Raw genomic sequence first — 15,177 nt, forward strand, 5'->3', positions numbered from 1 at the left:
GTTCGACCCGAACCTGACCCGTTGACCCAAATTTACACCCATACTAATTAGTATGACTAGCTACTGAGGTTAGTTGTTGCCTGCATTTTTTTGCTTCCAAAAATGCTATGCTCAATGTCAATTTTTTTTCAATTTTATCACTTTCAAATTTCCTCTAAACACTTTTCTCCAAATTATTATGCTAATTATACATGTACAATTCTTATGCTAATTTTAACTTTGTATTATTTTATTTTTTTAATGCGACATCAAAAATCACCTTGATTTGGCATGAATCTTGATGCAAATATGACTCAGAATCTTTCAAAATTAAACTTAGGGTCATCCCAACTCCAATTTCAGGAAACTGACAAATTGGTCATCTCATGGAGAAGAACCCAACAACACCAAATTCGATCTAATTCGAGCTCAAATGGGCCCAAATCAAATGACTAAGCCTACTTGAACGTTTCAGAGCGTTAATCGGACAAATCAAATGATATTCAAACATGATGACATGCTTATAGTCAAATTGGATAAGGTGAGTATTTTTTTGTTGGTTAAACTTTTTTAATTTATAGTGGAACCCCCTTGTTGGACTACGCATGTAGGCAACAACCCTAAATCATCATCTATATGATAACAACTCCTTATTGTGTTTACCACTTGTCTCTTGCCTCTCATCTTTATAAGAAAATTTCTTCTCTTGTTCAAAATTCACTAAGTTACTACCCCTGCAATTAATTGCCATATGCATTCCTCCTATGAGCAAAGAAATATTGTGGGTCGGAGGCTTAACCTTTAACAATTCTCCTTCCACCTTATGTACAAAGCTTCTCTCCCATATGCAATTAAGAAGCAATAATATCTAAAACTAAGCCTAAATTTGCAATGAAAATTTTTGTCGAAAAATCTTACTTAAAACCGAAGAAAATTTCCGGTGAAAATTTCTAACCGACTTCCCCTTTCTTCTCTATTTCACACGAATAGAACATAAAAACCAACTTTCAAACATTTTTGCCCTCTCTCGCCGCCTAGCTCCTTCTAGCTCAAAACTTTAAAGATAAATCTCAATCTATTCGAAGATTTTCATGATATCATTGATCACTGCAGTCTAAGGAGACTTTATTAGGTATATTTTATAAACCTTATTTTGATTTTTCTTTGTTCATCAGAAATGCATTTCGGTTCTCTCATTAGATTATAAAATGACACACTTCTTGCTAATTGAAGACATTTTACCAACTTCTTCATTGTTTGTATATGAGATGGTATTTGCAATGAAATTGCAAGCAAAAGTGTACTTGTACATAAATGAATATCAATTGGGCCTCAAACAACATGAAAATACTTGCGACCGCTCTTCATAACTAGATTCACATTTTTTATTGTGTTTGCTTGCTTTAATGATTTAAATGTTCATATGATAATTAATTTGATAGTTATGTGATCATATGCATTGTGTTAGAGCAAAAACCATCACAAATTTCATATTGTGCGTATTTGATCATTGTAACTCTCTCATCACCTTATATCTTGAATAGATATTTACAACCTAGTCTTTGATATATTAGGCTTCAATTGGGACGGCTTTCTTGCTAGCTACTTCTTAATGCAGCTTTCTAGTAGAAAATTTTTCATTTTTTAACTAGAAAGCTGCTTTAAGAAGAAGTATGACAGTCATCCCAAGCAAAGCCTTAATTTTGAATGAATTGTTTGTTTGATGCCTTATTTGGTGTCTTACTATAAGAGTTATCATGCAATTATTCCATATCATAGCTATATCACATAAAGAACTACAACAATGCAAAGTTTAAACTTCAGTCCATTTTCCTTTGTATTTCTTGTTCTCATTGAAAAGATTCTATGCAGCTTTTCCTTCCTAAGAGACATAAAGACCAGCTAATTATTAAAAGTTTTTATATGAAATAGAGTAGAATTAAACTATGGGCTGTATTTTATGAAATGCCGGTCCTGATTTCTATATAAATATCTTTGATATAATCTTAGATATTGTTCATATATACTATATTCTTATGATTCTTTTACAAGCTATATGAACGTGTATAGATTCCTTCAAAAGAAGATGCTGCCAATAAAGTTTATGCTATCTTCCAACAAAAATCAAATAATTGAAGTAATTATATTATTTCATCAATTTAGGGAAATATTATACTCCCTTAAAGAAACATCTTAAATAAAAGAGAATTACATTCTCTCTATTTTGGTGGATCATTTAAAAAAAATGAAAATTAAATAATTTTCAATTTAAAAATATTTATATTGCATTCTTATTGTGTTGCCCTACTAGCTTCTAATTGAAGATAGACCTATTATCACAATGATGAATGTGTTGTCCATAATAGATTTTTTAAAGAAGGTGTGCATACACTGCATGCCACAAGTGGTAGGTATTTGAATGAAAATAATAAATATTATCATTTAATGTAATATATGCAATTAATTACAAGATGAAATAATAATAGCCTTAATATTGAATGGTTATTTTCCTAATAACTATTATTTTTAATACTCATTATTCTAAATAGATAAGGATAGAGGTAGGGTTGCATGATGGAGAAGAGTTGGGCTAGTTTCAGTAATGTAATGGTGACACGTTCATGGGATATAGACTGTTAAGGGAGTACTTCGCAGTGAAATAAGCCATTGATTACCATTAGTTTCGCAAAGATGTTTTCATCCTTCATATTCCTTGCATCCATCAATGCAGATAGTGGTGATTGATGTCATGAAAAAAATTTTAACCATTGATTTAAATTAGAAAATAAAAAGAACAATAGATTTAATTTATATGTCATTGACAATTGCCAAGATTAATTGTAAAATGACCCACTAAAATAATATAATATGAAATATCATTTATTTAGTGAATTATATTGGGGATAAAACATCAGAGTACCATAGATCATTTGGATGATAAGTTAAGATGATTGAGGTATGAAAATATAGTTTGTTGCTTTTATTCCATTCATAGGGTCACAAAAATGATAAATGAGATTATTTTGATTGAGTTGGAATCCTATTTGAAGATATGACTTGATGTAAGACTTTTTTATGAAGGATGGTCAAGGTGATCATGTCAGCATTCAAGGTTGGGTTTGAAGCTAATATGTCCTAGCTTGAAATCCAATGGAGTCTCATTGATATGGGATCATTCGTACATATCATTTCAGCTCCACCCTTGAGCTTGAGGTCCATAGCACGATCCTTGATATAAAGGATGTACGGTTAAACTCAATTGACTGATGATTGGTGGTGCAAAGGAAAAATGTATATTAGATTTTGATGCATAGTAGGAGCACATAGAAAAGTATATAGTATAAATGAGGTCGAACGAGAAGAGAGGATAGTAAGTGTGATTTCAACACTTGTACTATCTCCAATAATAATAGCATATAGAAATTAAGAGACAATATTTGATCAAGGTCAAAGATGATAGAAAATGATTGATTATATTCTTCCTTAAAAAAGATTAAATATATAAGATTACATACCTTAAATGATAAGTATATGAATAAAAATAATAAATACTATATATGCAATTAATTACAAAATCAAATAATTATAGCCTTGATATGAATTATTATCTTTAGAACTTGAATGATTATTTCCTTAATAAGAATTATATTTCAATACTTACTACTTTATATTTTAAATAGCTATTTTCTTGATAAATATTATGCTTATATACATGTTCTTCACTTCACCCTAGCAAGTGGAGACTCACTCAAGAGGGCTCATGATAATATTAAGTAATAATACTTAAGGACAGTGAATCCAATTGGTATTTTGGCTGATCATGTAGATCCATTGGAGATCTTCAATTATTGTTCAATGAATTTTAAAGCTTTCTAATAATTTGTCTTACTTACTTAACTAAGATCAATGATTGATGTCTTTTTTTTTTCTTAAATGAACCTATCTTAAATTCTCTCTCCTATGTCATGTTGTATATAAGAGCTCTGAATTTGATTTAAGAGAATACATTGATTAATGTTAATTCTTTTACAAATGTCCTAACACATTTAGTATGCTTGGGAGGGTGATAGAGTTTCGTAAAAGTGATTATAAAGTTGATGTTGGTTAATTTTTTTAAAAAAAGCTGTTGTGGATATTATAAATATATATTTCTTTTAAAATTTTGATATTTGTATGTTAAAAGCTACCAAAAATTAGTAATTCTGACTGGAAAAAGGAATATTCCACCACAATAATTTCTATAAAATAATAGCAAAACGAAACTATGATTGAGATCCTCTCCCTGGCTGACTCTATATTTGAGATGAAAAACTGACTTATGAGCGAGATATTAGTATTTGATTAATCATAATATTTTAGAACACATTAACACCTCATTTAATCCTTTGAGGCACTGATTAATAAGGTTTTATTAATTTTTTTTAAATTAACATAGTGCTTGTGTAAATTTGAAGATTGTGGTGAACTTTTTTTTCTCCAATAAACATTCATTCAAGGGCATAATGATTGATATAAAAGCAAAATCCTAAGCTTCAAATATATTTTTATATTAGAATGAAGAGCAAGATATGATCCAAATAGATAAACACTTTATCAAAAGTATAAGACATTTAAATTTTTGTGTGAAGAAAAATACTGATTTCAATGTCGTTTTTATAGAATAAAACAACTACATTTTAATTTTTATAATAGTGTATTGTACGATAAGAAGCCCACCAATTTTTGATTATATGTCAATCATGCAATTGTTATATAATTTTGTTGTGACTGAAGTCAAAATTAAGAAATGTGCCACTGAGGGATACTACTTTTATGATTTTTTTAGCAAATTATTTAATCACCTAGCATTAGAAAATTATTTCAACTGTTCATCAAAATTGTTTCTTGTTCCACCTCCATTGGAATAATTTGAATTGGACTAAAACTTTATTTGTGATAGCTTTTTTATTGCTTTTCATAGTAGTTTATAGCACAAAAATTTCTTAGAATCAACAAAAAAAATAATGACTAAAAGATATCCCTAACGAAACATTTAAAGATCTCCATCATAAAAGTGAACTATTTGGATTTCCTTCCCTAACTTTCTGACACATCTTTTTGCTCTCCGTATCCTTCATGTTTTGGGTTCTTTATTTGGTCGACCTCTTAAAATCGATACCGCCACCTCTGTTGGCTCGCGACCCTCACTAGCGCGTGTTCTGGTTGAATTGGATATTACAAAAAACTATCTTGATAAAGTTTTGCTGGGTTCTGATAATTTGGGTTATGTTCAGCATGTGCAAATGGAGGTTTTCCCCCCTTTTGTGATATGTGTAAAGCTATTGGGCATAATAGGGGTGAATGTTGTTCTTTTCCCCTGCACCCATTCATGTTTCTTTTACGAAGCTTAGTATTCCTATGAGGAATGATACAATGATTGTGGAGAATGCTAGTGGTGGTGTGCCTGTGGATTTGGTTACTCCTAATCCTTTGGGTCAGTCGGGTTTTGTGAGTGAGGGTGATTATTCGGTTGGATTGGCCGCATATTCTACTATTTCTGTGTCTCCTGTGATTCCTGTTGCTATTTCTCCTCTTTCTTTTCCTTCTATGGTTGGGTCTCCTGCTATTTTGGTGGAGTTGGTTAATGTGCAAGATTCCCCTATCCATGCTATTAATGCCTATGATGCGGGTGTGCCTACCGTCAGGCCTTTGTCTTGCCCTGATCTTTCCCCTACAACCCCTGTGCCTGCTGATGCTGTCCGTTCTAGTTTCTCTCCTGTTGTTAATGGGGAATTTGTGGTTTATGGTGTTGTGGATTATGTTGCTTCTCCTAATGTGATTCCTGCCCTTATGGTAGTATTTGATATCAACTGTTGTATTAATCTTAGTGACAGTCCTATTGTTGATGATTGTGTGGAGTTGTCTGTTGATAATTCTGCTTATTTAGTTGATAGTGGTGAGGAAACCTTGGCTGCTGTTGGGGAGGATGGTGTTGTGATGCCTCTAGTGGATGGGCATATATCTATCATTTCAAATGCTAATATGTTAGCCAATGTTGCTAGAGATGTTTGGTGGCAATGTGATTGATTACATGATGACATGTCGATTGATAGTGATGAGGAATTTATGGATATATAGCACCCTGGCAACGAGTTCGCTCGATAATTTTGTTAGGCAACATAAACAGAAATCCAAGAAGAATTGATTTTCTTCTTTTGGAAGTTTTTGGAATGTTCTATTTGGTTTTATTCTATTTATGTTGCTTTGGTTGCGATGCTGGATTCGATTCGGAATGGACGATGATGAAGCAGCTTTGCTGCATATGCCTTCGATGGCCAGGGTTGGTTGGCAACCTTGGTGGCTCATTTTGGTATGCTTCCTCTCGGTTCGGATGTGTTTTTTGACCTCCATGGATGGCCCCTCCCCGGCAACTAGGTGTCAGTCTGAGTCCGATATTCTTCTGATTTTGTCTATCCTACTCTCAGTTTGCCTTGTTACTGCTATTTTTTATTTTACCATTGATTGTAATTCTATTGATGTGGCCATGGTTGTGGTCTTGTGATGTATCAGTTTCTCTCTTAATGGAATTTTTGGTTTGTTTTTTTTAAAAAAAAAAATCATAAAGGTGAACTATGCTTCCATTGCCTTTGCTTTGGTGCTTATGCACTAAGATATATATATCCTTCATTTGTTTCTCTTCCTGCCCCTCCCCTTTGTGATGAACGAGGGGTTTTATTGCGTGCTAGAAAATTTGAGTTAGTAGAATTTAAGTTTTACGTCTTGGCGATGTATAAAGATTAAGCACGAACAACAAAAGCAACAAGATTTGAGAACTTTTTACATGGAGTTACTGGGAAGGGAAAAAACCACTGGGCCTAGCCCAGTCGCAACATCCAATATATAATAAGTGATACAAAGATCTTCCCTTCTTCACTATTGAAGAGGAGGAAGAGTATAAATATCAAATATTTATACCCAACAACAGGGCTTAATCTTCCTAGGAGAAATTTTAGAAAATGTTCACAGTCAGACAAATGTATCTAACAGTAGGGTCAAATCTTTATAGTATTCTGGTGATGATGGTGGTTGTCGGTATTAGTAACTAGTGGTTGTTAACGATAATAGCTGGTGGTCGTCGGCAATGATGATGACTAAAGAATGATAGAGTGCTCTCCCTTCTCTCATTTTTCCTTTTTTCTTCCCCCTCATGTTTAGAATGGCGGTCTTTTTTTTTTTTTTGGAGTGGCATGCTTAGTAAATATGGAGAAGATCTAGGGTAAATTTAGAGTGTTATACCTAACTGCTCATATTGATTAGCATTTAAATGCTTTAATGATGTCAGAATCGAATGATCTTGGGCTCGTTGGATTCGTTTAATTGAGACGCTCGAATCGACTATAGGCATGTCATATTTGGATAATAATTTGTCATCCAATTAATAATTTTAAGCTTTTAAATAAGCTTCAGTTCCTTAATTCGAGCCCATTTGAACTCAGATTGGACGGATTTTAGTGTCATCAGGTTAGTCATATCAAAACGTTTAGTTTGACTATAAGTTTGTTAAGATTGTTGTTTGGATGATTGCAAATTGAATTTTGATGAGTTCCAATTCAAATATGCCTTGAGTTTCATGCAAGATCAATGTGATTTTTGGTGACATATTATATTTTTATTTTTTTGGAAGTGACATGGCTAGGAAATAGGGAGAAGATTATGGGCATATTGGGAGTGTTTCAATGAATTACCGATATCAACTCATTTGATCATGGATCATTATCAAGTCTTTGAGTATCCTAATGATGTCAAAATTCGACGATCTTAGGCTAGTTGGATTTGTCTCGTCGATTGAGGCACTCAATTTGACTCTAAGCTTGCACTATAGGAAAATGACGTGTTACCAGCGGAAAAAATTCGCCTGTAATAATGAAAATTCATCGGAAATTTGTATTTTCCGGCTAATTACCTGCAAAATTCCATTCAACGATAATTCGCGGGTCGAAAAATCTAAACCGAACAAATATTTTCGCCAAAAAAAAAAAATATGGCGGCATTTCCGGCACAATTCCGAAGAAAAAAAATGATGTTCATACGTCAACTTTCCTTGACGGATTCTGGCGTTTAATCCACCGGTATTTCCGGCAAAAAAGTTGTGCTGGAAGTGCCGGCAGATAATCCATCGTCATGATCCGCCGTACTACTTTAAATGATCCCGAATTTAATTTTGGAAGCCTTTGATTCATGTTTACATCGAGATTTGTGCCTGCTCAAGATAATTTTTTGGCGGCAAATCACTCTTGAAAGCAAGAAAAAAGTATTAGTTTAAAGCTGTCTCAAATGAAACCTTAATCCAAGACGATTTCATATACATTTATGTACTTTTCATTTTCTCAATCAAATAAAACTTCGATAATTTTAAAATATTATATATGTATATAGCTTGGCTAGCTTTGATGAAAAGAATCAAATCTTGGTTCTCTAGATGAATAATGTGGCCCATTCTTTTACAAAAGCATTGAATTTTGAAAAGAGAACCGAGATTTGTGCTAAAAATTTTCTAAGAAAAGATTGAAGATCTAATCTTTTGTTAGCTTTGGTAGGTTCTTTTCTAGCTTTCTAATCAAATTCTCATCACCAATTTTTAATGGTCGGTGCCTTCTTCATAATGCTAACAACCTCTGATTTTAACTTGCTTTACGAGCTTCCATAAGGAAGGAATCATTAGCCTAAAAATCAGTACACAAAGAGAGAAATTGTGAGAATAAAGTAGAAATTAAAGCTGTTTAAAAAGCATTATAGATTAAGGTCTGTTTGGATGACTTTTTTATTGTTTATTAAAATAATTTTTTAGTAAAAATTTAAAATTTTGATACTAAAAAATTATTTTAAGATGCATTAAAAAAGCCGTCCTAAACGAAGCTTAAGATTTTGTTTGAAACAGTTTCTTTTACTATTTTCTAAAATAAAATTTTAACACAAAATTTTCTTATACTAAAAGTTTCTATATCATATTTATTATATTACTCAGATTATAGATACGGACCAATGATATTTAGATAAAAAGAAAAAAAAATTAATTACTCCAAAAAAATTATAGAAAATAAATATTTCATTAGGATTATATTTACATGATAATTATTGATCATCTCATAATCAATATACATATATTTAAATTATGATAGTATTGCTTTCCAGGCTTCCACTAACCATAAAAAAAAATATTAATTAGAAGCTCTAATTTTTCAATATTCTATCCATCAGAGTAGTAGCCATGAGCATATAATCTTATATAGGAATGTAAATGAGTCAACTCAACTCGTGAGCAAATTCGAGCTCAACTCGATAAATAACTTATGAGTTAAGCTCAATCAGCTAACAAGCAAAATTTGAACTTGTTTCAACTTGACTCATTAGCTCCTAAGTTAGCTCGTTTAAAAACTATTAATATAAAATACATTTAAAATATATTAAAAATAAAAAGTTTAAGTATAAAATCATTATAAATATTCACAATTTTATATCAAGTTGATATATAATTATTTATATTCTAATTTCTCATACTTTTTATAAGTTTATTATAATAATAGCTTTAATTGGAATATATTTGATCCCATATCCTTTTATATATTTAAAGGAAGAGACGTCTAAATTTAATTGATTCCACCTATCTAAGTATGTTGCCTAATCATCTATGTCTAATAAATGTATGGGTAAAATAGTCATTACATTCATGCCAGCTAATTACTATCAATAAATTTTGACTAAATAAATTATTTGTCTTAAATTATTATCTATAAATAAAAAAGAACACTATATAATATTATATAAGTAAACAACGTTACCCAATCATCTATAACTAATAAATAGAGGGGTAAAATAGTCATTACATTCATGTCATCTAATTATTATCAATAAATTTTGATTAAGTAAAATATTTATTTCAAAATATTATGAATAAATTAAATTAAAAAAACACCATATAAAATCATATAAGTAAAATATATAGTTAATAGAAAATTTATAAAGAAGTTTAAAGACTAAAATATTTAATAAGTTTTGAAAAACAATGAAAACATAAAATATTTTTTACACTCTTAGAAAAAAATATAAAATATTTTAATGTTTAAATTTCATTTTAAATTTACTTCTAATTATTATTATTTGCTTACTAATCTTATATATTGTTATTTTTAAAACTTGACCAAAAACTAATTTTATGAGTAATTAATAAATTCGCATAAAAATATTTTTTCTTTCTAAAATAAATATTTTCTTTTGGTAATTTTGTCATTGTTATGTGTTTTTGTAGAAGATGGTCCACTGGCGCAGCTAGATTCAAGTGATTCTCTCGTTGATCAAAGTTGATCGCGGATCTTCTTAGTTTTAATAGATTTAAGAGCTTTAATAAATAAATCCAGCGAATTCGACGAATAAGAGCCAAATTTCTGAGAAGAAAAATATGAGTGAAAAATAGTATTGTATTTCCAAAAAAAAAGTATTATTATATCTATATGGCAACGTGGCCATCTTTGCTTCCGTATATGAATAATATTATATTCTTTAATTTTTTTTTTTTTTTGGGTAAACATTTATTTATTTTTTTATTTTTTACAAAAAAATCATGGTACTAATATGATATATGATATAATATAGTATATAGTTAAAATGGAAGTACTATCCTAAAAAAATCATCATATATTACTTTTATTATTTACACAAGTCACCTGTTGGTTGAGAGCTTATGGTTCCAACTAAGTGATATTGGGTTTGAGTCTTTGTGTATGTGTTGTGTGTGTGAATTTGCCTTAAATGACCTAAATGACCAAACTTTTATTATTTATGAAAAAATTAAGAATTGTAGCTTAATTATATTAAAAAAATTTGTATTTAAAATCAATAATGCAATAAACTAAATTTAAAAATAACAATACGATAAGTAAAAATAGTTTCTATATAAAAAAATAAAATAACTCTTTACTGAATACTCATTTTACCGTTTGTTTTTCAAATACATGCACATCACTACTTAAGGAACAATTATTATGTCCTCCGACCGGACGTAGACCTCCGGTCGGAGTCAAAATCCCACCAAAAAACTAGTTGTACCGAGCAAATACCAAACAATAATGAGGAATACCATCATTTGAAGACCCAATAACGAGTTATGTCGAGCTATACCGAGCAATACCGAGTTATACATAAGTTGTACCGAGTTTTTCCTAGAAAAAACTCGGACAACTCGGTATTTCTCGGTACATGCTCGGTATAACTCGGTATTGGTCTTCAGAGAGCGGTATTCCTCGTTATTATCAAATAATACCTAGTTGTACCGAGCAAAATACCGAGTTTTTTGGCGGGATTTTGCCTTCAACCGGACGTTCCTCTACGTCCTTACACCGGACGTGATAAAAATTCCTACTTAAGGCGCATGATTCATTATATATATGAAAAAGTGAGAATGAAAGAACATTTAGAATTCCAGTAGACGAAACCATTGTAGCTTGGATTATATGGGGGGTTTTCTCCCTCCTATTTGCAACCCTTTAGCTTTGATTTATATATATATATATATATCACTCTATTAAACTAATAATAATCAATGTTTTAGTTTTTTTGCAGCCATTGGTAGCCCTCTTTCTCTCACAAATCTCGATAATAGTTCTCAAGTTTTATATTTATTGGTGCCAAAGAGAGCCTACTTGATTTTTAGAACAATGAAATAGGTAATATATTGCTCCCATCGTCTCCTAAGTATGGTATAGTAAGCTAAAATATGACGAGCAAATGAAGAATCAAAGTAGTGTTCATTATTGTGTAAAGAGTTAGAGAAAGTAATTGTTGATTGAAGATGAGAGCGCGCTATTAAGAGAAAGAATTTTTTGATAAAGTTATAAACTTTTCTATATTTAATCCTTTGGCTTTGGTAAAGTAAGCTTAGGCAATCTTAGCCCTTAAAGAGCAAAGCAATTCTACCATAGGAATGAAAAATTAGGATTCCATAATACAATTAATGCACATCTAAATTTTTTTGAATGTCTTTAGCTTCAAAATAATAAGGAATTAGTGAATTATTGATGAGATCTTTCTCCAAAATATTATAAACTCTAAATTTATTATCTTAAATGGAAGAATTTGAATGATCCAACTGAATAATAGTGTTTCAAAAGAAATTTTTTTGAATTGCCTTTATAGCTTTTTTTTATATAAAAAATAAATATCAAATTCCTATTCTAAAAAGAATTCTAAGATGTTACTATATATCCAATCACCCCATGGGTGGAACCAACTTTAATTGTCAAGGGGGGCAAGTGACAAATTAAAAAAAAAAATTTAAAATATATATAAGTGTGCAAAAATAATTTATTTTACATATAATCGCTTTTCACAGACTTGTTTAATTTGTTAGTGTTAGAAAAGTTCAATATAATTGGATGAAAATAACAGGAGGCCAAGAGGCTTTTCAATTTTTAGAGGGTCAAATTGCATAAAAAAGATGTCTGATGGGGGCAAAAAATAAAATTCAGTGGAGCATATTACAAATAATCTTTACTATACTAATTTTTTTTTTAAGGGGACAATTTTATAAAAAAATAAAAATATATATAAAGATGCAAAAATAATTCATTTTACACAATCGTTTTTCACGAACTTGTTTGTTAATGTTAGAAAAATTCAACATAATTGGACGAAAATAACGAGAGGCCAAGAGACTTTTCGAGTTTTAGAGGGGTAACCCCCCTCACCACTACACAGTTCCACCCTAGTCAATTGAAATAATGAAAATAATACGCCCAATAGATAATTTAATTCAAAGAGAAATTTATATCGGGTGGTAGGGAAGTTTTTTGTCAAAGAAAAAGAGGACCCCTATCTCAAAAGAAATAAATCTAAGGCTTCGTTTGGGACGGCTTTCTTTCTACTTCTTAAAGCAGCTTTCTGGTACAAAAAAAAATTAATTTTGTATTAAAAAGCTGCTTTAAGAAGCAGTAAAAAAGCCGTCCCAAACCAAGCTTAAATGACATATGAAATTACTCTTTTTTTAATCCAATTTGCTGGATTTAAATATAATTTTGAAAGAATAAGCTACAGTCGTATATAAAACCGGTAAGCTTTCAAACATCAGCTTTGTCAAATTATGCGACGTGGCGAGCTTTTCCGGACGCGAATTGGAAGCTGTATGGCTGCACATGCATGCTCTCTTATAACGTGAAAATATTGATGCAATGCGTTGTCTTCTTCTGAAAGGCTTTTCGATCAGCAGATATGAACAACGCAGCAGCAAGCGCGTTAAATGACAAGAAAAATGTCGTGAAAAGCTCGGATGGTTGCTACAGGACAAGTGGCCATGTGCTCCTCAACAGCCATACGATATGGTCTATATAGATGCAATTAATTTAGTTTTTGTTCATATTCTATTGGTTCATTAAATTTGTACGCACGCTCTCAACGTTTCATTATAAAAAAAAAAAAAATAGGAAAAGAATTGATGCATTAATTTCATTTAATTACGATAGTTTATTATGGTTTATGATAGCAGCTTGAGCATTTGAGCTTGAGTTTGATTAGAGTTTGAGCTCTTTTTTTATGCTTAATTATATGAGTTTAATTTGGCTTATGGACTGACTCTGTTGTTATGAATAGACCTGTCAATATTGGACCCGACCCGAAAACCCAACCTGAACATGACCCAAAGATTTCGGGTTTGGGTTGACCCGAATCCAAAGCGGGTCGGGTTCGGGTTCTAAAAACCAACCCGTTTGAAAAACCGGGTTGGGTTCGGATTGGCCCGGGAACAACTCGAAATGACCCGGAACGCACACAATATGTCTGCCGGTCTGCCCGGAGTGAGCCTGCCTAAGTGCCCGCTTCCCGGCTGCCCGCCTGCCCGGCGCCAGACTGCCCAGCCGCTGCGTCCCGAGGCTGCCTGCCTGCCTCGCAATCGCGTCGAGGATGAAGTCTGAGGGGAATCACGAGTCGGAGTCACGGTTCCACGCCATGTCAGATGACCGCGTCAGTTCCGCACCATGTCCGGCTCCCAGCGGCCGGTGTCCGGCACTTCCGCGTCCGGCGTCCGGCAGTTCCACTTCCGCTTCCGCGTCCAGCAGCAGGCAGTTCTGCCTCCGGTAGTTCTGCGTCTTGCAGTTCCGCGATAGTTCCACGTCCATCGTCCGCGGCAATTCCGCCTTCGGCATCTGGAGTACGCGGGTCGGTCGGGTCCAAAAAATCGACCCGTTTGAAAAAACGGGTCGGGTCGACCCGAACCCGAATAGTACCATGTCAGTTTCGGGTTTGACCCGAACTCGACCCGTAACCCGAAATTGTCAGTTCTAGTTATGAAAGAGAAAAAATAAATAATATTTGAGTACTTATTATAATAAAATGATAAAAATTGCCAAGAAACATAATAATGAACAATTTTGGCACTTAAAATATTGAGTTATGTTGGAATTATATATAAAACAAATTTTTAAAATGATGTCTGTTGTTAATTAATTTTATGAAAATAAAATTAAAAAAAAATTAGAAATGATGTTAGTCATTTGGTAATTCAACGATTGGCTTGGATGAGGCAAATCCTCGTGGCAGAGAGTATGGCTGATCGGGAATTTGCATTTGGGTGCGTGTGGGACGGGCTGAGTTCTGGCTCGGATGGATGGGCCTAATCGCAACACAAAAGGGATGGGTCGATTGCGGGTTGGGAGCAGGATGACGGGTCGGGTATTAATGATTGGCTCCATTTAATTTAATTTTGACTAAATTATTCCAATTCATGATATTATATTATAGTTCAATTAATAATTAGAAGGGGATAAGTCGTTTAAAAAGGAAATGACATAATTGCTAATAATTAAATTATTAATTATATTTTAGTGAAATTAATAAATTTAATTAGTAAATTATAGTTTAGCAAAATTAATAAATTAAATTAGCTAATTATATTATAGTAAAATTGATAAAATAAACTAAAAATTTAATTTAGTAATAATATTATAGAAAACTTAATAAATTAAATTAGTTAATTATATTATATTAAAATTAATAAATTAAATTAATATATAGAAGGGGCAAATCATCTAAATAGTAAATGAATTGACTATTAATAAATTATATTTGTAAATTCTATTTTATTAAATCATTCCAAAATATTAAACATATTCATCCTCAAATAAATCTAATAACCAATTCATCAAAATCAAAGGATTAATTTAATTTAAAAACAAT

The sequence above is a fragment of the Dendrobium catenatum genome, unplaced genomic scaffold, assembly GCF_001605985.2.
Source record: "Dendrobium catenatum unplaced genomic scaffold, ASM160598v2 fragScaff_scaffold_847, whole genome shotgun sequence".
Lineage (NCBI taxonomy): Eukaryota > Viridiplantae > Streptophyta > Magnoliopsida > Asparagales > Orchidaceae > Dendrobium > Dendrobium catenatum.